The 22,337-nt window shown below is 36.0% G+C and overlaps 1 pseudogene; it reads right to left on the bottom strand.

The window, feature by feature from the left end:
• Positions 1-16,495, bottom strand: LOC134255054 (ficolin-1-like; annotated as a pseudogene).
• Between the last annotated feature and the right edge of the window lie 5,842 nt (positions 16,496-22,337).

Below are 22,337 nucleotides of genomic sequence, written 5' to 3'. Positions count from 1 at the left end.
TTACCCTTTGAATGGTGAAACCACGCCCTCCTGCAATATAATACTTAGGAACAGTCAATATTCATATTCTCATAACGAATTTCAGGATTCACATAAACATATATACATAAACTCTAGAATTTGTGTTTAATCATCATTACAGTCTTTTTCAATGCTTCAGATCCCTTCCAGTGCTTCCATACTGGGTATTTCAAAGCGGACACAGGTGACGGGGCGTACTCTCCATTAAGGTTTGATTGAAAACAGTTGTGGTACCACCATGCTCCATGCCGCATTACGGAGCAGCTACCATCAGGTTTAGTGTCATTATCCTGATCCTTAGTACTGAATCGTGCACCACTGTGATAATCCAAGCTGTCACCTGCAACAGAGTATACTGATTATTGTCATTAGCCTTATCTTTATTGGTAAAATTTATTCAAAATTAAACTGTCACCTGTCACAAGGTATCGAGATAATATTTAAAGGAAAATGTTCTACCATGTAATGATCACTCTTTGGACCTTTTTGAACATTGATGATATTTAAATGATAAATCAAGAAAAAACATATCGCAAATATAGATATATATACCGATGGGGATTGTCAAGGCGCTAGGGTTGTTCCATGAAACTGGTAAAACTTTCCAGATAAAATCTTTACCAATGTTCCAATAAATAGCTGGTGTTCTCCGGTGAACCTTACGAAATATACATCTATTTTGTTTTGAGAAAACGTGCTTCACGGAGCAAGCTGCTTTTTCGCAAGTTCACATTACACAGACTGTTTCTTAAAATAAAAATTTGCACAATTGCTATGCAAAAAAGTTATGTTATTTTACCTGTCTCTTAAGTATTCATGAAATGTAACTTGTAGAAATATAGAATAACAATGGATGGTACATTACTGTTTTATATCCATTTATAAATGATCAATGCGTAAGCCAAGAATCGGAACATCATTGAACCTCATGCAGCACTGCATTCTAAAAATTAGGTTTGCAGACATGAAAATGACTTAATAGAGAATAGAATGTTTCAAGATGCTGCTGGAAATCGCCTAGAGGTACAAAGGACAAAAAGTTTTCAAATGGTAAAAGCTTTTTAGAATTAACATTTTGAATGATAAACTCCATTGATACCTCAATTCCTCCAGCCCTTATAGCATGGACGTTGCGACTATTTGTATATGATTTTGCGTAGTTTCCATACCTGATCGATAAACTGCATCGGCATAAATTTTAAGATCTCAATAATATTCGAAACAGCACAAAAGACATTGAAGAAAAGCGACATGTCTTGATATATATGTTAATTATTTAAAAGTAGAAAAAAGACAAGAAAAGTCTAAAGAAATGAAAGATTTTTAGAACTGTGAAAAAGCTTAACGGGTTGAAAATCTAGTTGTCACATCAATTAACGTCAAGTAGGTTCTCCGTGAATCCTATGACGGCGTAGTAAAAATTGCTGTTATTTTTTTTTTCTTCATTTTAGCACATGAACCTTGATTTTTTCTACATACTAATAAACAATAAGTAAGAATTTATTCAAACATAGTAATACTTCACAGTACACAATAGATTTTACGTAAATCAATATGTCTTTCTAACAACCTTCGGATATTTTTTTATTGTCAAGTTAACTCAACAATCTTGACATAAATAAAGAGAAAAAACAACAAAGATCTAAGTTAACTTAAGTTAAATAGCTCTGTCCTTATATCGATTAATTGATTATAACAATCGAATATTAGATATAGTAGAGTTCTAGTGCTTTCATTCTCTATAATGGAATTTCTTTTTAATCATCTAGATATTGGCAAACATTTTACTAAAATAACGTCATATTTACAATTTCATCGCGATAAGTTTTGTTTATAACCAGCTACATGGGATTTAACTAGCAACTTTTTTCAATGCATTGATAAGTTTTCTTGTTGTTTATTATGCTTATACAGTTAAAAGTTGCAATTATTCCATTTTCTGACATTATGAGAAATACATAAAAGCCATATTTTTGTGTGACGTCAGAGTAAACTTTTTTCTGTATAAATTATGCCCCGTCCCCTTTTTTCAAGCCTTAAGGACGTTCGATTCTGATATTTAAAGTCTTAAACATGCTTTGTCAAGTATATTTTTTACTTTTTACACACATAGCTTAATTAAAAATCAAATCATAATATGGGGGTCAATATGCTTCTTTTGGCGCTACTGTACATTAAATATGACCTTTTGCACTAAAATCTATGTCTTAATAAAAAATTACATCGTCGACGTTACCCCTCTAATATTTTTATCCTTTTAAAGTATGGGACAAAATAGACATTAAGTCTATTTTTAAAAAAGACACTTTAAAATTGTGACAAAGAAAAAGTTTCACATCGCTACGCATAATCAATTATTTGACCATTCTGCACTCATAAAATGGGATTTTTCTGGCCTTCAAAAATTTAATAAGCAAGAAATTATTTTAAAGTCTTAAACTTTTGCTGAGTTTCAGAAGATAGCTCAAAGTAATCTTAAATATTCAGAAAAGAATATCAAGAGTGGGGGTTAATGACATAGATTTTTAGATATTACGAAAAAATTGTCAATTTTTTTGTTAAAATTGGCTCAATTTTTCACCGAACTTTCAGAATATATTTACTTTATTTATCATAATTCGTTGAAAGAATTCATAAGAAATAATTTAATAGATATTTCAGAACACGTATAACATCTTTTACTGCAAAAACAGTTTTGTGTGCAACCAGCACGGAGAAATAGGAATCTAAAATTAACAGTACTCTATAAAGTTCAAAAGGGATAAATTATGATTTTCTTCTACAACAACCTTCCGCCACGAAATATACTCCCTGGCTTAACCCTTCTTGAATGGAATTTAATTGCGGTTTTTTGCAATGGATTTAGCTTAAATTTGAATTGTAGAATCTAAATTCAACGTTAAAATTTAAAAAACGATGCAGAATTTCAGTAATAAAGTTCCAGACTAAAATCGATTCAAAAGCACCGGATCGAACGTCCTTAACAATGCTGCCAGGTAGGTCGCTCATTTTCTGATCCTGTGTTTGACTGCGACGTTTGCAACATTTTACACATCTCGAAATGACACTGTACACAGCAAACCTGCAGCCTATAATCAAATAACTACATGTATTTGCTATTATCTCATTCGTGGTGATACTAAGTACTTCGTCCTTGGTGTCTGCTATGTTCATAAAAAGAGTCAGTGTGAGTACTGACCATACCCAAGAGCACTCGCATGTGAGACATGGTGTAGCTCCGCTACAACAACATCTCCAATACTGTCAGGTTTTAAACATATCTCCATTTCCAAGGAACCAAGCTGCTGAGGATCATTTTTCCAACATCTCCATAAAGGCCTCATATTCTCTGGAAGAGGGTTATCCCAATCTGTTTGGTTTCTCTATATTTCCTGGAAGATTTGCTTCCCAACCAAGACGAAAGGTGCTTTGAATCCAAGAGAGTCAAATACGGAAGAACACCTCGTCTAGTTAGAGGACGGTTCTTCAGGGTAATCTTGAACTGAATGAGTCTGTGAATACAACACCGTATACCTAGAGCTGTGGGAGTGGGCAGCGTCTCACGACCTGCAATGGCTTGACGCCCCTTCCCTCAATTAGTCCGGGTAGTAAAAACCCGTACCCTCTTAAGGGAGATCCCTCTTAGTGAGCACTCTCTACACAAAGCATGTAAAGACTGTGCACCGGCGGACTCTGCGGAGGAAACCGTCATGGTTCAACAGAGAAGAAGGCGGACACAGCAAGCACCTTGGAATACTTGGAGCAAGGCAAGGCACATATAGCACGTCTTGGTCATCCACTGCATCTGTTTTCATCTCCATACGTCCTGGCATCTGTCTTGCCACTAGATCTATATGGTTGCAGACAAGAGAGTGAGGTTGGCCACACACAACCCTTCGTCAATTTAATCAAACTCATCGCGCAAGTCATTGATTATCTTCCATCCCTTCTTTCATCCATCCTAAAGCCCTGTGGTGACAGGCAAGCAGCGAAGGTGAGAGGTGCGGGTACACTGGAAGTCGCTAGTCGCAGACCTGCACACAGGCGGCACAGGCCATGGGGTCGCTCTTCACCGACCGGAGTTCAGCAGCCACCTTTGCAACTGAGCAGCCCGACAGATTTATCAAACTTGCGAAATAAATTCCTTTATTGATACTTTACAACTTTAGCTTGGTCAAATAAGGTGTTTTGGGGCATAATTTGTAGTTTAACAAGATGAAAAACTGTATTTTTAACTGTCATTTTCAATGGAAAATTAAGAAAACCAGTAATGAATATGGGAGTGTTTTTCGTATTCGGCAAAGGAAATGTATGCAGATAGCCTACAGTCTCTCAGGAAACGGTAATTAGTATGTTCATGGCCTCTTCTTAAAATCAATATAAAATTTAATATAGGTATCCGGTTTACTTTTCATATGATTTCAAATTGAATGACATGAAAATACCCTATTTTTTACATAATTCTGCTGTAACCGTAAAGTACGGGAAAAAGAAAGTTGAAATTGATTATGACGTCATAATGGATCTAGCACCAAAAAATTAGTCTCAAGTTATTTACTAGTTCTTGACCTTAAGGAACGCACTGCTCAACTCCATGGCAAGAGAAGGGGGTTAGAAAAGGTATACCAAACATTGCCTACTCACATATTCCTAGCCAGTTTATCGCGGCTGGTGGGGACCCTACACATGCGGTGGAAACAACAAAGAGAACAAGAAAAAAAAAAACAAGGATCATCCCACTGTGCCTTGGACCGTGGAATGTTCTAACGCTTCTCGAAGGAGACTCCACAGACAGACCCCAGAGACGCACAGTACTGATCGCAAACGAATTTCTGAGATATAACATTGACATTGCTGCTCTCAGTGAAACCAGGTTTGGTAGAGAAGGTGAACTTTGTGAAAGAGGCGCTGGCTACACCTTCTTTTGGATTGGACAAGGAGACGAGGAGAGGCGAGAAACTGGCGTAGGCTTTGCTATAAAGAAGACACTTCTGGCAAGCTAGTCGGCGTACCCAATGGAGTGAACGACCGCCTGATGACGATGAGACCCCCCTCACACGAGGAAGTTCGCCTCTATTGTCATTACATATGCTCCTGCCCTAACTAACCCAGAGAAAAACAAGTTCTATGAGGACCTCCACGATGTCATCAATCCCGTCCCCAACACTGACAAGCTCGTCATTCTTGGCGACTTAAATGCAAGAGTTGGACGTGACACCATTACCTTAGAAGGCGTGATTGGGAAGCACAGAGTGGGCAAATGCAACAGAAACGGCCTGCTTCTTCACCAGACCTGTGCTGAACGTGACCTTCTCATTACAAACACCGTTTTCTGCCTTCCCAACCGTTACAAGACTTAATGGATGCACCTTCGCTCAAAGCATTGACATCTCATTGACTACATCATCGTCAGGGAGAGAGACAGACAGGACGTTCTTGTCACCAAGGCAATGTGGAAACCGTGGAATTTTCCTTCTCTCCATCGCAGACAAGACGCTAGCACGAGTTTTACAAAATCGTCTCATTAAACACCTTGAAGATGGCCTCCTGCCTGATAGTCAGTGTGGCTTCCAGAAAAATCGCGGCACAATTGACACGGTGTTTGCTGCACGTCAGCTGCAAGAGAAGTGTCAGGAACTGAACTCCGACATGTACTCCACTGACGTTGATCTGATCAAGGCTTTTGACACTTTCAGTCAGCACTAAAGGCCTTTGGCGAATCATGGCGAAGTACGGATTCCCAACAAAATTCATCACCATTGTTCGACAGCTGCACGATAGGATGCAGGCAAGATGGCGGTGAATCTTCAGAACCATTCTCTGTCTTAATGGAGCGAAGCAGGGCTGCATCCTCGGCCCGACACTCTTCAGCTTGATGTTTTCCGCCATGCTTACTGATGCCTTCGATGGCACGGACACCGGAATCGGCATCAAATGGCGCTTTGATGGCTCAGTCGTCAACCTCAAACATCTACAAGCGAAGTCCAAGGTATAATTGGACACCATCAAAGACCTGTTTGCTGATGATTCTGCCCTCAATGCTACCTCTGAGATTAATATGCAGCACAGCGTTGACAGGTTCTCTGATGCCTGCAACAACTTCGGCCTTTCTATCAGCACAAAAAAGACCGAAGTCATGCACCAGCCAATACCGGGCAAACCGTATGTTAAGCCCAACATCATTATCAACAACCAACGGCTTAATGTAGTGGACAAGTTCATGTACCTCGGTAGCACTCTCTCCAGAAACATTGTGATTGATGATGAGGTGAACACTAGACTGGCCAAGGCGAGTGTTGCTTTCACCAGACAGTACAAGAACGTGTGGGACAGAAGAGGCATCACAACAGATACAAATATTAAGGTCTACCGCGCAATTGTTCTCAACACACTGCTGTATGGCTGTGAAGCGTGGACTGTCTACCAGAGGCATGCCAAAAAGCTGAACCACTTCCATATGACGAGCCTTAGAAAGCTTCTCGGTATCAAGTGGCAAGAAAAGATTCCAGACACAGAAGGCCGCACCTGAGCTGGCTTGCCATGCATCAACACCATACTCATGCAGTCACAACTCCGCTGGGCGGGACAGTTAGTCCGTATGCCAGACCATCGACTCCCGAAGACACTATTCTATGGTGAAATACTGGAAGGACGTGTCCGTGGTGCCTCCCAAAAGCGATTCAAGGATAGCCTAAAGGCATCCCTGAAGGCATTCAGTATCAACCCTGATTCATTGGAATTTGGATAACAAGACAGGTGTGGGTGGAGAGCCGCAGTCCACGAGGGCGCCAAGAGCTGTAAAGACAACAGGATATCTGCAGCAGAACAACGCAGGCAGGCCAGGAAAGACAGCGCCAAGGATTCGGGAGATAGCACAATCCCCTGCCCTCACTGTTCGAGACTATTCCGTGCAAGGATCGGCCTGACAAGTCAACTCCACACTCACTGTCCAGGTCAAACCCCTCCCCCACGAAGATGAGACAGTTGTCATCGACGCCACCGACGGACGAACAACAACACCTAGAGTTATTTTCGCAGTATGTGTGTCGCATTATGTGCTTGCAGCCATAAATATAGGAATAACGCAAATCATATTAATTACCTCATTGTACAAGAGATCTAACTACGGAAGTATGTGCGTGGGTAACAATATTTTCGTTTGAGATGCTTTAGGAACATATCAGTTATGAAATTATACAGAAAGGATAAGATAGGGTAAGACCAGTATTTGGCCCGATTTGGGGTGTCTTTCAGAATGATCTAACAATTTATCCATAAAACCTGTGGTCACCCCTGCCACAAAATGAGTGTTTGTTTTAAGATTAAGAATATACAGGGGTCGCAGTGAGGTCAGGAAATAAGTCAATTTCCAAAATTTCTCATTTGTGTGCAAATTTTCATTAATTTTACAGAACATTTTCTTTCAGAAAAAATAGAGCACACGCTTGCCTATCTACCAAAGTTATATATTTTATACACTTATATCAGATGCAGTTTATGTGTAAAAGTCTCAGATAGGCAAGCTTGTGCTCAATGTTTTCTGGAGAAAAGTATCCCAAATATGATGAAATTCCAGGAGAATTGAGGAAATTTGTGAAAATGTCCTATTTCTGCACCCTCTATTGTCTTCCATGTAAACTTTGAATCAAAATTAGTGCTTGTCTTAAAGTAAGCATCATTTTACCTTCTTAACTACAAATTATCCCAATTTTACCAGTGTTCTGATTTTTATATCAAATAAGGGGCCAGATTCGGCTGTTACCCTATCTTGTCATTTGAGTAATTCTAAGTAGCTTTAAATGAAAATTCTTGTCATTAATTAGTGAAGTTTTGAAATAAAATGCAAAATTCTGAAACACATCTATCCTATTCTTTTCTTCTTCTGAGGGAACATCATCGATGAATTCATAGAAGTCACGTCTGCGTTCATATTTTTCATACTTCAAACAAGATAAAAGAATCCTGAGTGAAAATACTAAATACATATTAATTATGATTTTGTGACATAACACGAAACACACGTTATAATGAGAATAATTTTGCGTTATACGCAAAGTGACGCACATTGAAAGTTTCGTGTTATAATGTAAATAATAGATATTTTTGAACCAAAAACAATTAGCACAATGGGCTTTATTTGGTAAAAAAATGAAAATTATCACTCATTTTTAAAAGGGAAAAAACGATACTACTTGTGTCAATTTGTGTCAATTCTTAGTACATTAAATACTTTGAATTTATCTTGTTTAAATGCAGCAATAGTAATTTTGTTATAGCTTTGCTAACACCAGCAATCGACAACAGATATTGGTACACAATTTGAGCTGATCACTTTTTGTGTCAATGAAATGAAACAGCAAAGACAAATTGATTTAGCACTGTTATTACTTCTTCTTTACAAATTAAATAATCCCTTTCTCTTCATGAGACTTTGATGACCTCTAAGCTGAAAGTATATTTGCTAAAATCATGCGACTCTGATATCATGTGACAAGTCTATATAAAAAAATCTAAATTATTTGAAGATTGTAGATTTGAACCACAGTACATTTTATGATATCAGTCCTAAAGAGAAAAGCATATCCAAATAAATTTTGTACTTTTTATCTTAAACATTTGCAAATATTTCCGTTTTTAACCTTTTAAACTCTACTGCGTACATAAGAATTTGCCCATGGGGTAAAATTTCTTTGTAGAAAAATGCCCTTAGGTCAATATTCCTCAGAGACAACTTTTTGTCGTGACATCTGCAATATTGTCAATTGTTCTTTATTTCTATACATTTTTATATGTACGAACAAGCACACAAGTATATTATGTACCCTATGATGAATGAACAATATGTACCGTCAAATACTATACAAAATGACCTTAAAATATCTGTACAATATGACTGTAAATACCTGTGCTATATGACCGTAAATACCTTACAATATGTATCATCAGATACCTGTACAACATGTACAGTTAAATACCTATACAATATGTAATCAAGTACCTGTTCAATATGTCGGTCAAATACTTGTACAATGTGTACAGTCAAAATGTCAAAATATTTAAGCTACCTTGATCCTACGATAGCTGGGCGGATGCCACAACTCACCCGCTGTTCCGTTGTATCCAGACACTGTCAGGTTATATTTACTGTCTTCATCTAAGATGTAAAATGTGGTATACACAGCATAGGCCTGTTCTCCGTTATGTCTCTGGAGATCAACTCGGAGCTCCTGGTCTTTCTCCCTTGTTAAGGTGTGGATTGCATCATTACCTATATATATTAAGCAAAACAAATGAATATTTAACTAAAAATTACAAACGACACGAACATTTTAATTCATTTAATTTTTGGGATGACCATTCACTAGGTAAGGAACAAAAAGTTGAGAAGTCATAAAAACAAAGGACACAGATTAACAAACAAAAAAACCAACTAGACCAATGCTAAATGACTAAATACCAGATATTTACAGTGGTAAATGTTTAATTTGAAGTTTATAAACTTTTGTAAACAAAGGGATCCAGAGCATTTGTAATGATTAATGCATACTAGGGTCATTGTGGGTGCGCCATGTCAACTGGGGATGTTCAGTCCATTCAACACCAGATATAACCTCAGAAATTTCAAGTGTCTTTTTATTGTGCCCACTTCCAGAAATTGTATTTTTTAATGAATTTTTTTAGATCGAATGCAGTTGGATGTGTTTGCTTTTTATGCCCAGCCATGAATATTGATGGGGCATATAGAGTTTGTCATGTCCTTCTTCCGCCCTGTTTAGCTGTTGAAGCAAACAGGTGATAGCTTTTCAACTGTGTCAAATTTTTTTTAACCTTGGTCTTTACATTGACCTTGACCTCATTTTTTCCTAAATTAGCGTCAAACTTCATATAGGGTTACTTACTGGTGTAAGCAATTAATCTGCATTAACATTTTGACCTTGACCTTTCCTTTGACATTGACCTCACTTTTCTGAATTTAGATACATGCTGATGTAAGAAATTCAACTGCATCACTTTTCAAGATATTCTGAACAAATTTGATACAAATATTTATGTTGCATTACTAATATATCCTCGGCGGGGCATTCATGTCCTATGGACATATTTCTTGTTATACCCGCACTTTCTAAAGAAAGTTCGGGTATATTGTTGTTACTCATGTCTGTCCGTCCGTCCGTCTGTCACATTTTTCTTCACTGAACTCCTCCTACATTTTACATAGTAGCCTATTCATCTTTTGGGAGATGGTTGGTGGTGTCATGTAGATGTGCAGTAAGGTTTCAGAATTTTGATTTTGCCCCGGAGGGTCAAATGGGGGTCGAAAAATGACTTTTTTTTATGCAAAAAGCCCCGTCTTCCCTGAACTCCTCCTACATTTTACATAGTAGCCTATTCAACTTTCGGGAGATGGTTGGTGGTGTCATGTAGATGTGCAGTAAGGTTTAGGAATTTCGATTTTGCCCCGGGGGGTCAAATGGGGGTCGAAAAATGACGTTTTTTTATGAAAAAGCCCCCTCTTCCCTGAACTCCTCCTACATGTACATTTTACACATCAGCATAATCATCTTTCAGGAGAGTTAAATATTTTGAAAATTAGGTAAAACATAAAGGGGTGAAACATCATCGCATGCTGGAAACATCTTGAATTCTTATGAGTAATTAATATACATGTCATATCATATGTGAAAGTCATATCTCTTCTCAATCAAGTTAAAAGCAAATGCTACATTTTTGAAAAGTAGGTTAAGCTTCAAGGTCACAGAGTCAAAAGTCATGATTTATTTGGAAAGGTCTTATCACAGGTAATAATATACATGCATGTATATTATGAATGCCCTAACTTTTCTCTTTCAAAATGATGAATTTAAAACATGTAATTTTTTTGCAAGTAGGTCAAACTTCAAGGTCAAGGTAAAAAAAATCATGCCATTGTCACAGGTTAAAACAAATACATATGTTTAATATGAATGCATTGTCTCTTTTCATTCAATAGATATGACCGTGATGACCAAGCTCAAATTTATTGAGACAGATGACCAGACTGACATAGAAATGTACATATTTCTATGTGAATTGGTTAAAATTGGCCCAGTGGTTCAGAGAAGAAGTTAAAAATGTAAAAACTTTCCAGACAAACAGATGGACAACAGACATAATGTGATAAGGAAACAAGAAAAGCTCAAATGAGTATTTTGAAAGGGTTATCATGGATACAGTATTTGAAAAGTTTTTTTCATGCAATTTTATGACATGTATCCATTGTTGAAATAATTGAACATTTCAGAAAACAGTTTGATTGAATATAGTCAATCAAGGTGTTTTGAGCAGCAAAAAAGCTAGTAAACATACCAGAGCTAGTTCAACCACAGAACTTACTCAATTGTAAGATGCACATCCTTTTCAACTCTTATTATGATTATTTTAAAAATATTTATATCATCATTTCTGATTCAAGGGAGAACAAGAGATATGACCAACATGTTCATGTTTTATATATATATATTTTTTAGTAATTTGTTTGTTTATTGTGAAAACATCTCTCTCAGGAATACACATGTGAGATAAGAAATACTTAGTACTTTCTGTTCAAAAGTTAATTGCCAAGGTTAATATTTTTTTAAAGTGGGTCAAACTCTATGGTCAAGGTCAATCATATTTATACCTGTTGAAAGTTCACAATGAATACACATGTTAAGCATAAAAGCTCTAGCACCTACTGATCAAAATTTAGGCCAAGTTTAGAGTTTGGTATTTTTCTTGTAAAAATGGGTAAAAATCCAAGGTCAAGGTCAAGAGGTCAAAATTGGCGGTACCCAAATAAAAGGTCTTGTCACAAAGAATTAACCTATGAAATGTGGAAGCCATGTGTATAGCCCATCCCACTTAAAACTTAACTTATGGGCAAGGTTAAAGTTTCTGCGGACAAACAGACAGACATAATATAAACACAAGAAATAAAATATGTATATGTTTATAGTCAAATGGGAAAAAAATTTACTATTTCGGAGTCCCAAGATCTATTGTAATTTCAGAGACAGGGAGTGGCTAGGGAGATTGTAACCCCCCTCCTTTGGAATTTGCATTGTTATTTGAATTAGACTGTACATATACTGAAGCAAATTAAAAATGACTTTGGACATCCCCCCCCCCCCCCCCCCTAGAAAACATTGACCCCACGACCCCCTATCATTGACTTTATTTTGTTGATTTCTTTTAAGATATTTTTTTCTTTGCTTGTCAGGAAATTCTGGGCTGGAATTTTTTTGACCGAGGTTTGCAACCCCCCCCCCCCAAAAAAGGATCTACTCCAGTAGCTAAATGTCACATCAACAACGGGAAATTCGTCCACTGTGGCATGCGATAATCTTTGACCCTTTTTGAATTTTAACCTTAGTTAAACTTTAGTTTATTTTACTTCTATCTATACTTAAAATTGTTTTAGAACTTCATGATAGATAATCCAATTAAAACACAAAATGAATTATTTCAATACACACCAAACTGAACCTATGCTTATAATGCCCTTCGGCAAAATCACCTTATCAGATGAAGTGGGAATCGCCCGAGGTGTGCCGAGTGATGCTTAATCTAAAAATATGATAATGGGTGACGCAACCCAATGTGATGTAGAAACATGTATAGTACAAGAACATATTTTTAAATTAATTCATAACAAACGGCAGGCACGTAGCCAGGCGTACTTTTGTGCGCAAAAACGTCCACATCATTTAAAAAAAAAAAAGGAAAGAAAGAAAAAAAAGAAAGGAGAAGAGTGCGAGACAGGCGTAATATTGGAAAGCGTACTCATATTTTTTGCAAAATATTAGTAAATAATTTTGAAAATAAAAAAAAAATTAAAGACATTTTAGAATTAACGATAAAAAAAATAAATAAAAATCAAAATCAACAGAATCAGTTTTGGGGGAAAATACGATATTATACACCTAACTAAAATCAAAAGATTTTCCCGGATTTTGATTAACTATCGAATATTGCTGATTTTTTTTTCAAGTGTAATAAATTATTACATTCTTAAAGAGTTTCTCTATTGTAGATGTCACACAATAAAACCCCAGTCGGTTCCCTTAAAAGAAACGATAATTTTATTTAATGCCGAAAAAATTTCAATTTCTCTTAATGGAAATTACCTTTCAACCGCAATGCTTAACTTCTGTAACGATACCCCCCCCCCCACCCCCCACCCCCATTTTAACCTCAGTAATATCGGATTCATGGGAGACTTCAAAATCATTATTTATCTTTATATATGAACATCAAAAATCGAAAATTTGGTAAAATTCAGTTTAACCTTCATAAACATAATAATAAGCAGTGGCGGATTTCAGGGGGGCGCCCCCTAAAATTGTCAAAGTTAGCATATACATAGTTTTGTCGAGAAAATTAGTGTTTAAAACGTCTACTCGCAGTACTTGGTAGACCTCATTTATACCCTACAAAACCTCTAGAATCCATGAGCTTCCGGGGGCTTCGCCCCCTGGCCCCCACCAGACCTCAAGGCGGCCCCCAGCCCCCTGCCTAAATCTTGCACCCCCCTTACTTCAATTCCTGGATCCGCCCCTGATAAGGCATCCGTAACATTATCTTAAAACAGTAGTATATTTTACATGTTTTTATAATTGTTGCAAAAAGTTTAAGATACCAGATTTGTGAATATTTATGAACATTCACTTTAAAATGTATACAATGTACATAGGTAATGTGCAAGAAAATGCGTTGAAAAGAATTCTTCTGTCTTTGTTATTTTCAATCTTTAGAGATGTATTTTTAATATTAATGTAAGCCTGGCTATCAGTCAATTACGTGGTCTGTCTAAACCAGTCAACCTCTAACCAACTACCGTATGTTACCATACATATTTTGTCGAGCCAAGTCTAAAATTGTTTTAGTGGGTTCGCTTTTGGACAGATCTTTTCTCATTTTTAAGTGACTATTCGCTTTGTATTCAAGGAAAGAACAGACCTTAAATGTGGCTGCATAACAAACAGAAAAAATGTAAGAAAATGCTTTCAGAAGGGTCAAACATGCACATCGAAATCGTCGAAAATTCACCTTCCCCACCAGGGCTTCGCCCTGGACCCATTGGGGGCCTTAAGGCGACCCCCAAACCCCAACCTATCCAGGCCTCCACATCAAATGTACCCTGGCTACGCCTCTGAACGGTGAAACTATATACTTTTCCATCTAGCCTATTTAAAAAAAAAAACCAAAAAACGTACGTGTCGTGTCGTGTTTTTGTGGTGTCGGGGGGGGGTGTTAGTAAATTTAAAAAGCTCCTATTATGAGCAAAACATTTATCAAGATCTAATTTACATCATTAATTGAATTCTGTTTTTTTTTTCAGTCTGGTAATGATTTAAGCATATAAATTACATATAAGAGTCATAGGTCACATGGGTCACAGGGTCTTGGAATTTCATATTCAATATTCAATACATGTTCTGTGTAAATTATGAAATTATTTTGACTTTTTCCTTGGAAAGCCCAATATATAGGAGTGTGTATTTAGAGGCAAACGCCTTAGTGCGGGTTTTACTTCTCATGACAGCATCTAGTTTATCAATGTTTTTCACATTTCTTTGTCAAAAATATTGAACCTTGCAGGTAAACTGGGCATGAATATATGTATATTCTGCTGTGATAAAACAATTCAAATTAATCAAGGTTTTTTTTCAAAGAAATATTCATAAGATCATACCTATCCAGTAATTTGTAGAGGGATTCCCAAATCCTTCTTTATACTCTCTCCATGTCCTGTAAAAATCCACGTCACCATCTTCTCGTTTCTGAATCAACTAAGAAAATATGCTATATATATATAATCTATAAAATATGCTAAATATTTAAATTTTTATCTTAAACAAAATGAAATTCACCTCTATGTGTCATTCGTCTGAAATATCATTTGAGTGTAAAGTAAAAATATCCCAGTGTACTATTTTGTGATATAAAGGCGTTTTATAGCAATGAGTAATAATGAGTTGTTTCAACATACATTATAGTCAGTGTGTGAATGGTTTTGAAATCAATTCAGAAACACGAAACTCTGGGTAGTTATTTTGTTTTCTGCACCCTGATGACGGTGAAATTAGATTATACTGCCTTTTTCTTATGTTTAGGTTTATTCTCAATTTTTAGTTAATGTAAAAATTCGATATAATAATTCTTTCAAATGAGGTAACTTACGCAGGAGCCCTGCTGCGGAAATGGTTTCTAGTTACGCTAAATGAAAGGCATAAAGCCATCATGATAATATTTTGTGAGATTTGTTTTTATAATAATGCAAAATTTCCTCTAAAAAATGCGTAATGCATATTCTTTATATTTTTTATCTCTTGAAATGATACCCTTTTCACATGTTTTAGGTCTTTGTTCCCATGAACAGAAAACTTCAGCTTTCTCTATCTTCAGAGATTACCTAAATACACTAATAGATATAATTTTCCATGACATATATGTTATCGTGCAATCTTCCGTAGATTATTTGAATTCTTTTAGGAAATTAAAGATCTTACAATTGCTGATATCCAGCTAATATGAATAATGAAAAAAAAATTGTCTACTTTCTTTTCTCCAACATCTTATTGAATTCTTAAGCTTATTTGCAGGTGCGTTTTCAGGTCAAGGAACGTTATACCGAGAACCGGTATTGAACGTTGCACGGAATTTGTTTAACACTCCTAAATGCAATTTGAAACTAAAACTTTCTATTTCTAATCCTGCATTAGTTTGTATGTACATGTTTCACTGGACCTCTTTGAACATATGAAAAAGTATCTTTAGAGCACACGTTCCATCATCTCGTGGAAGGATTTGTATTTGTAATAGACCGCGTATTTTCTCTAAGGCATATGAAAGAAAATGGGACACATCTCTGATAGATCCTCAGTCTTTAAAATATAATGACAGTATGTTAAAGCTGAACACGATTCGTAAAAGAAATGTGTTCGCCATTTTTGTTACCGAGTCTCGATACTCAACAGACCCCTGTGAATAGGGCAGCACTGTTTAGTGTAATCAGTCGACACTGGTGTAGACAAACGTATGCTAAACAAGACTCGGTAGAGAGAATGATAACGTAATACTTCGTCTAATGCAGGAAAGTAAGATACCAAATAAATTTACAAGCATAATTTTATAGGTCAGTGCAGTATACAAACAACACAGAAAAACGTGAGTGCAATAAAATAATGCAAATAAAACATTTTTTAACCATAACAGTAATCATTCTAATATATAAAAAATCACCGTCACCCCTCCTCAATCTGTTGTCTTGGCACCGAAGACCTCTCTCCAGGTGTTTTTTGATGTATAACATTGACAATAAAACATGCTACTCACCGTCCATCCCTCCCATCTGTCGTCATGTCACAGAAGACCTCTCTGCGGGTGTTGTCGATGTATAACATTACTAATGAAACAAACTACTCACCGTTCAACCTCCTCCATCTGTCGTCATGTCACAGAAGACCTCTCTCCAGGTGTTATTGATGTACAACATTGGCAATAAAACATAATACAGCTGTACTTATCGTCCATCCATCCATCTGTCGTCTTATCACAGTAATCCTCTCTCCAGGTGTTATCGATGTATAACATTGACAATAAAACATGCTCCTCATCGTCCATCCCTCCATCTGTCGCCATGTCACAGAAGACCCGTCTCCAGGTGTTGCTGATGTATGACATTGACAATGACACACACTACTCACCGTCCATCCCCTCGATCTCTTATCATGTCTGTTATATTAAAATCTACATCTATATGATTTGTCTATATTCGTACACGCAAGTAAACCTCCGTTTTTCTCTATGTATATATTTAACCCTTTTTTAACCTTTAAACACTGCACTTTGAAAGTAACTTTGTGTCCGTGAGGCAGTTGGACACAGCAGTCCTAATAGAGAGGGACGTGCTTATATTTCCTTAGAGATTTTGGTAAAGATATTTTGTAATAAAACAGTCATGGCAGACTTCATCATAATTTAACTGTTATTGCCAATATGTAGTGTCCTACTTTTCTGAAGTAAGCCTTGTTTTTATTTTTTATTAAAATATAAATGCTGAAAATATCTTAAAAGAATCAGTTTCGGAATTTCTCAACATGGTCAGCTTTAACAGTTTTGCTATTTGCGAATCATCATTTCTTTATATTTCTTAGTACGTTAGAGACACGTAGCATCGTTTTTGAAAGTGGGGGGGGGGGACCAGAGAGAAGTTTTTTTACTTACCTGAAAATGTTGACAACCAAAAAAAAATGGAGTTGCCAAAACACCAAAATCCTATTTCGTGGGGGCGGGGGGGGGGGGGGGGGGGGAGTTGTGGGGTTGTAGTGGCCAACTTTTTCAAAGCCAGGTTGATTTCACTTCCAATTTCTTTCCTACATTTTCCTAAAATTCCTTGATATCACTACACTATGGTAAAAAGGGGGGGGGGGGACAACCATCCATTTCATAAACATTTTCTATAGTAAAGATAATGTTGGTGAAATAAGTGAGGGGGGGGGGCAGCCCCCCCACCCCCCCGGCCCCTCTGTTGCTACGTCCCTGTGTTACTTATATGTACAGTTAGTCAAAAGCGTTCGAGTAATGATTGTACGGTGTCCCGTTCCTTAGTATGTCTTTTGTTCTGTAATATTTGTAACAAAGTGTCAAGTAAAAGATATAGTATTGTCGTAAAGCATCTTTATGCTATTTTTTCGACATATGTACATGTGTCTGCAGAGTTTTAACTTACAATGTGTAAAGTATATGTCCTCACTGTTTATGTTGATGTCTTTGTACCACACACGGTCACATCTGTAATAAAAATAAACAAAATTTGCATCTTCAAAAATAAAGACTACTAGTTTAGGAACAAAATGAACAGCGTAAAAGGCAATGCCATAGAAGAAATAGAAAATAAAATTTCATGATGATGTATGTTTTGAATATACATATATACAGCTCAACGCACGTTTGAAGCTCACATGGTTTTTCACACAAATTAAGGACACATTGTTATGATGTAATATTGTGCATCAAGACAACAAAATACAAATACATTTAAAAGTATTTGTTTACATAATTTGAGTTCATTTCATTTACTGAAACATAATTCACACAAATCAATTGGTAGAACTTTGATATATTCATGGCTGAAATATAACAACTATTCTCTTTCAATTTTATGTGGGTTCTTGCCAATTGCAGCTGTCTTTATATCCATTCTTTTGAAACCAATAGCTGTTGGCAGAAACGTAGACATGGGCACAGTAGAGCTACTGTAAATTGTATTTTCTATATATTTTGACTTTAAACTCGGGGTGGTAATAGTATTTTTCATCTGTTTGACTCCTTTTTATGTTAAGGTGGGTTTTTCAGAGTCTAAAATCTATATATCATATATCCAGTTTCACATATATACGAGGGTTGTTCAAAAAGTTCGTAAACGATGTCAATCTTCGTTACATTACTCAATAGAAACTAAAAATACCCCCAATATGATATGTAAAAATATTTGTTTTGTTTTTGTGTGAAAGATCATTCCATTCGATTCATCAGAAATAAATTTACTTCATTTTAAAATTCAACATTTTTTATATACGCGGAGCACACATAACACCAATGTATCGTAAAAAAGTAGCGTAAAGAATTTCTACGAAATATTATCCCAATATTTTTCACACATTGAATATAATCCAATACCAACTCAATACCAACTCATCAAATCCTTTTTCAAATACTTGACCTTTTATTTTGTAAAACCGTTTTGTCCAATTCTAATCGCAAAAATATATTGGTTTTTCTTCTTGAAGAAGGATATAGAAATAAGGAACAATATTCTCAAAGTCCATAATCCTGAAAAAAAAGTCCATAAATTTTTTCAAATTTATTCAAATTATACACCCAGTCTTTTTCTTTAAAAGATACCAAAATTCAGGAGTTAAAAAAGTTATTTTTATGACATGTAGGTCACACAAAAAAACGACCGCTCGGCTATCTAGGCAAGTCAAAAAACTTCCTTTCGATGCCATGTATTAGTAAAAATCCTCTGTTAAAACTAACGTCCAAATAACTGTATCTCGCTTCTATTCTCAGTGACTGTGTAGTGTAGGGCAGCGCCGCGAGAATTCCATCGGCATCGAAAGCAAGTTTTTTGACATGCCTAGATAGCCGAGCGGTCAAGCGCGCTGTTCCTGCACTGTTAGGAGACAGATTTCTTTGTGCTTTCTATATTAACATTTCTTCACTTAGGGCACTAATGTTAGTTTAAGAGTTGTTGTTAATTGTGCTTTATAAATAATAATTAATTTCATTACAACATGTATTGGTAACAATCCTCTGTTAAAACAAATGTCCAAATAACTGTATCTAACTTCTGTTTTCAATGACCGTGTAGTGTAGGGCAGCGCCGCGAGAATTCCATCAGCATCGAAAGCAAGTTTTTTGACTTGCCTAGATAGCCGAGCGATCTAGCGCACTGTTCCTGCACTGCTAGGAGACAGATTCTGAAGGTCGAGAGTTCAACCCCAGGCTTCGGCGGAAGTGGGTATCAATGTAAAAGTGAATTTCTTTGTGCTTTCTATTTCAATATCTCTCTCTCTCTCTCTCTCTCTCTCTCTCTCTCTCTCTCTCTCTCTCTCTCTCTCTCTCTCTCTCTCTCTATATATATATATAGTCAATTCTCGAATTATCGCCATTCGATTCATCACCATTATCGCAATACCGCCATGATTTCCCAAGAACGTTTTTCCTGTTATATAAAATTCTCTTTATAACGCCATACCGCCATCCGCCACCCTGTTTTCACAGCAAACGTCCATTTTTAAGTGTCAATTATCTCGGTATACCGCCACAAGTGCATGTGGTCAGTGAAGCGCAGCTAATTGGGTGACGCTGTCTCTGTTAATTGAAAAGCATGCAAAGACAGACAAGGTACATGCAATTAAAGTAATTAAACAAGAATTAAATAAACAATAGTTTTAACATAAACTGTTATAATATTCTGAATAATAAATGCATGGTCACCATGGTCACGGCTTCGCAACGAAAGCGGTCGTTGTTAAAGTACGCCGATAACGTTATTATTTTGATGATCTCTGCATTAAAGAATGCAAAGTTTGCTGAAAAAATAATTATACGGTATAAATTGCGAACGTTTCATTAACAATGATGCCATAAACAATGAATTTATTCAGGAGTTCAGTGTACTTACTATCAGCAATATATCACAACGATCGACCCAGCATGTTCTTTTTTCCTTATCAGAAGTGCATATATACATGCATACACATGTACTTGTCTTTATTTCATAACTGCACATTTTGTTTTAGCGAAATTGTACATTAAGAAAAAATTACTTAAAGTATTTTCAATCATAAATCTGTTTTTAGATCCATGTACATGTAATAATAAGAATAGAAACGCTAAATAGTATTTCTAAGAACGGTAACTCAACATCTTGTTTTCAAAAAGATGTGAAATTCAATTCATCGCAAAATTCATTATACCGCCATGATTTCTAAATTACAAAAGGTGGCAGTTTATCGAGAATTAACTGTATATAATTTGTACAAATTCTGCTTCATCTGAATATAAAAATAGGTCTGCTAATAACGAAGCGCATATTGATACCCATGGAAATTCCAATAGATTGTTGGATTACCTAATCTCCACCACCACAAAACACCACATAGATATTGTCAATTCAGAGAGTCAAGCATTTCTTTGATGTCAACTTTAGAGTACTTGTGTGTGCAATGAGAATATGTTTAAAAAATAATTTTGCAACGACCAATGACACGGTTAGTAAATTTACGGGTTCCATTTTTATTGAAAAAGCGGTCATTGATATAGAAAAAGGCTTGACTTTAATTTATCGTGGGGAATGGTTGTGTCCATATCTGATTCACACCATTTCTTTTTTGTTGCGCAGTACTCTTGAAGTTTTTCCTTCATCACTGTCAATATCTTAGTGAGGAGTGACAAAAGAGGTTTGGTTGAATATTTACTGGAACCCGTAATATATCTTTGTTTGTAAGGATTTTTATGAAGTTTCGAAATCCAATATATATATAGTGTAGTTCAAATTCATTTTAGCTCTTTTGAATATCAAAAATATTTTAAACTGACATATGATTTTGAAGAATTTCTTCCTTAGAAAGGAGGGAAGTATGGGCATAAGTAGGATTACCGCTGGTAGATTTAAAAACAAGTTCTTCTAAAATACAGTTTATATATTAATGAGTCTTACAAACGAAAACAATGTTGTTACCTGCTTTGTCGGCAGTGACCCGCACGTACTAATCATGAAATCTATCTAATTCTTTTTTCACTTCTGGATTATTGAATATAGAAGGATTGAGGGTTTTCATATTGCCCCTCATTTGTTTAATACGCGACTTTAACATGCATCTGATACATTTAATCCATTCTGACAAGGTGTCAACGTCTTTTTTTTAAATATCTGGCCCATCGTCTGGCGTAATGTTCACCAGAAGCTATGATATTTATGAAATTCCGACACCATTTGAAGGATCAGGGTTCCCTACATTTATGACTTTTTAAAATAAGTGATCAAAGGTCCTCATTATTAACTATATTTGCGTCACCTGTATAAACGCGTTCAGCAGGGCTATAGTTATAGGGTGAAGAAAAACATGAACACGATAGAGGTTTTATGTTTAATGAACTCAATTATCAAGAAACTCGGTATCCAGGTCATGTAAAGTTTTTTTTTTGTAATTGAAAAGTTTGGAAGCAATGGTCGATGTAAATTTGTAAGAAATACAAGGTGAGGTCTTTAACTTGAAATATAGTGGTATACAAGACAGGACCCTATTGTGATTAAGAATTAAGAATGAGGATTTTAAAAACCTATGATTTGCAATATCCATAATAACAGGTTCAAACCTTTATACCGGTGTCGAGGGAAAAAAAATAAAAAATTGCCCTCGTGGTATAATTTTCTTTGGTAAGGTTTTAATTTCTTTTATTGCTTAACTCTGCTTGCAAAGTATCAGCAACTCTTGTGTGCCCATGACTTTCATTTTTAGTCTATTGTTTGTAACTTACTTAATTTTGACTTGCTCTGCGATCCGATTTTTGCATTTGTAAAATCTGGAGATGTTTTGAATACATGTGATATTTTTTAAATAATCATAAAAATCATCTGGATTTATTAGTACAACTTTTCGAACAACCCTCGTACAAGCATATAAAGTTGTAACAGATTCTCTCTCTCTTTCTCTCTCTCTGTATCAAAATCGAAGGGAATGGTTTAATTTAAACATTACAAAATAAATGTTATCCGTCCGTTC

Source organism: Saccostrea cucullata, unplaced genomic scaffold (genome assembly GCF_032062105.1).
Source record: "Saccostrea cucullata isolate Sc308-1 unplaced genomic scaffold, CSIRO_AGI_Scuc_v1 ctg4265, whole genome shotgun sequence".
Classification (NCBI taxonomy): Eukaryota; Metazoa; Mollusca; class Bivalvia; order Ostreida; family Ostreidae; genus Saccostrea; species Saccostrea cuccullata.
The sequence above is the reverse complement of the archived record's forward strand: the minus strand, read 5'-3'. Positions and strand labels throughout refer to the sequence as shown.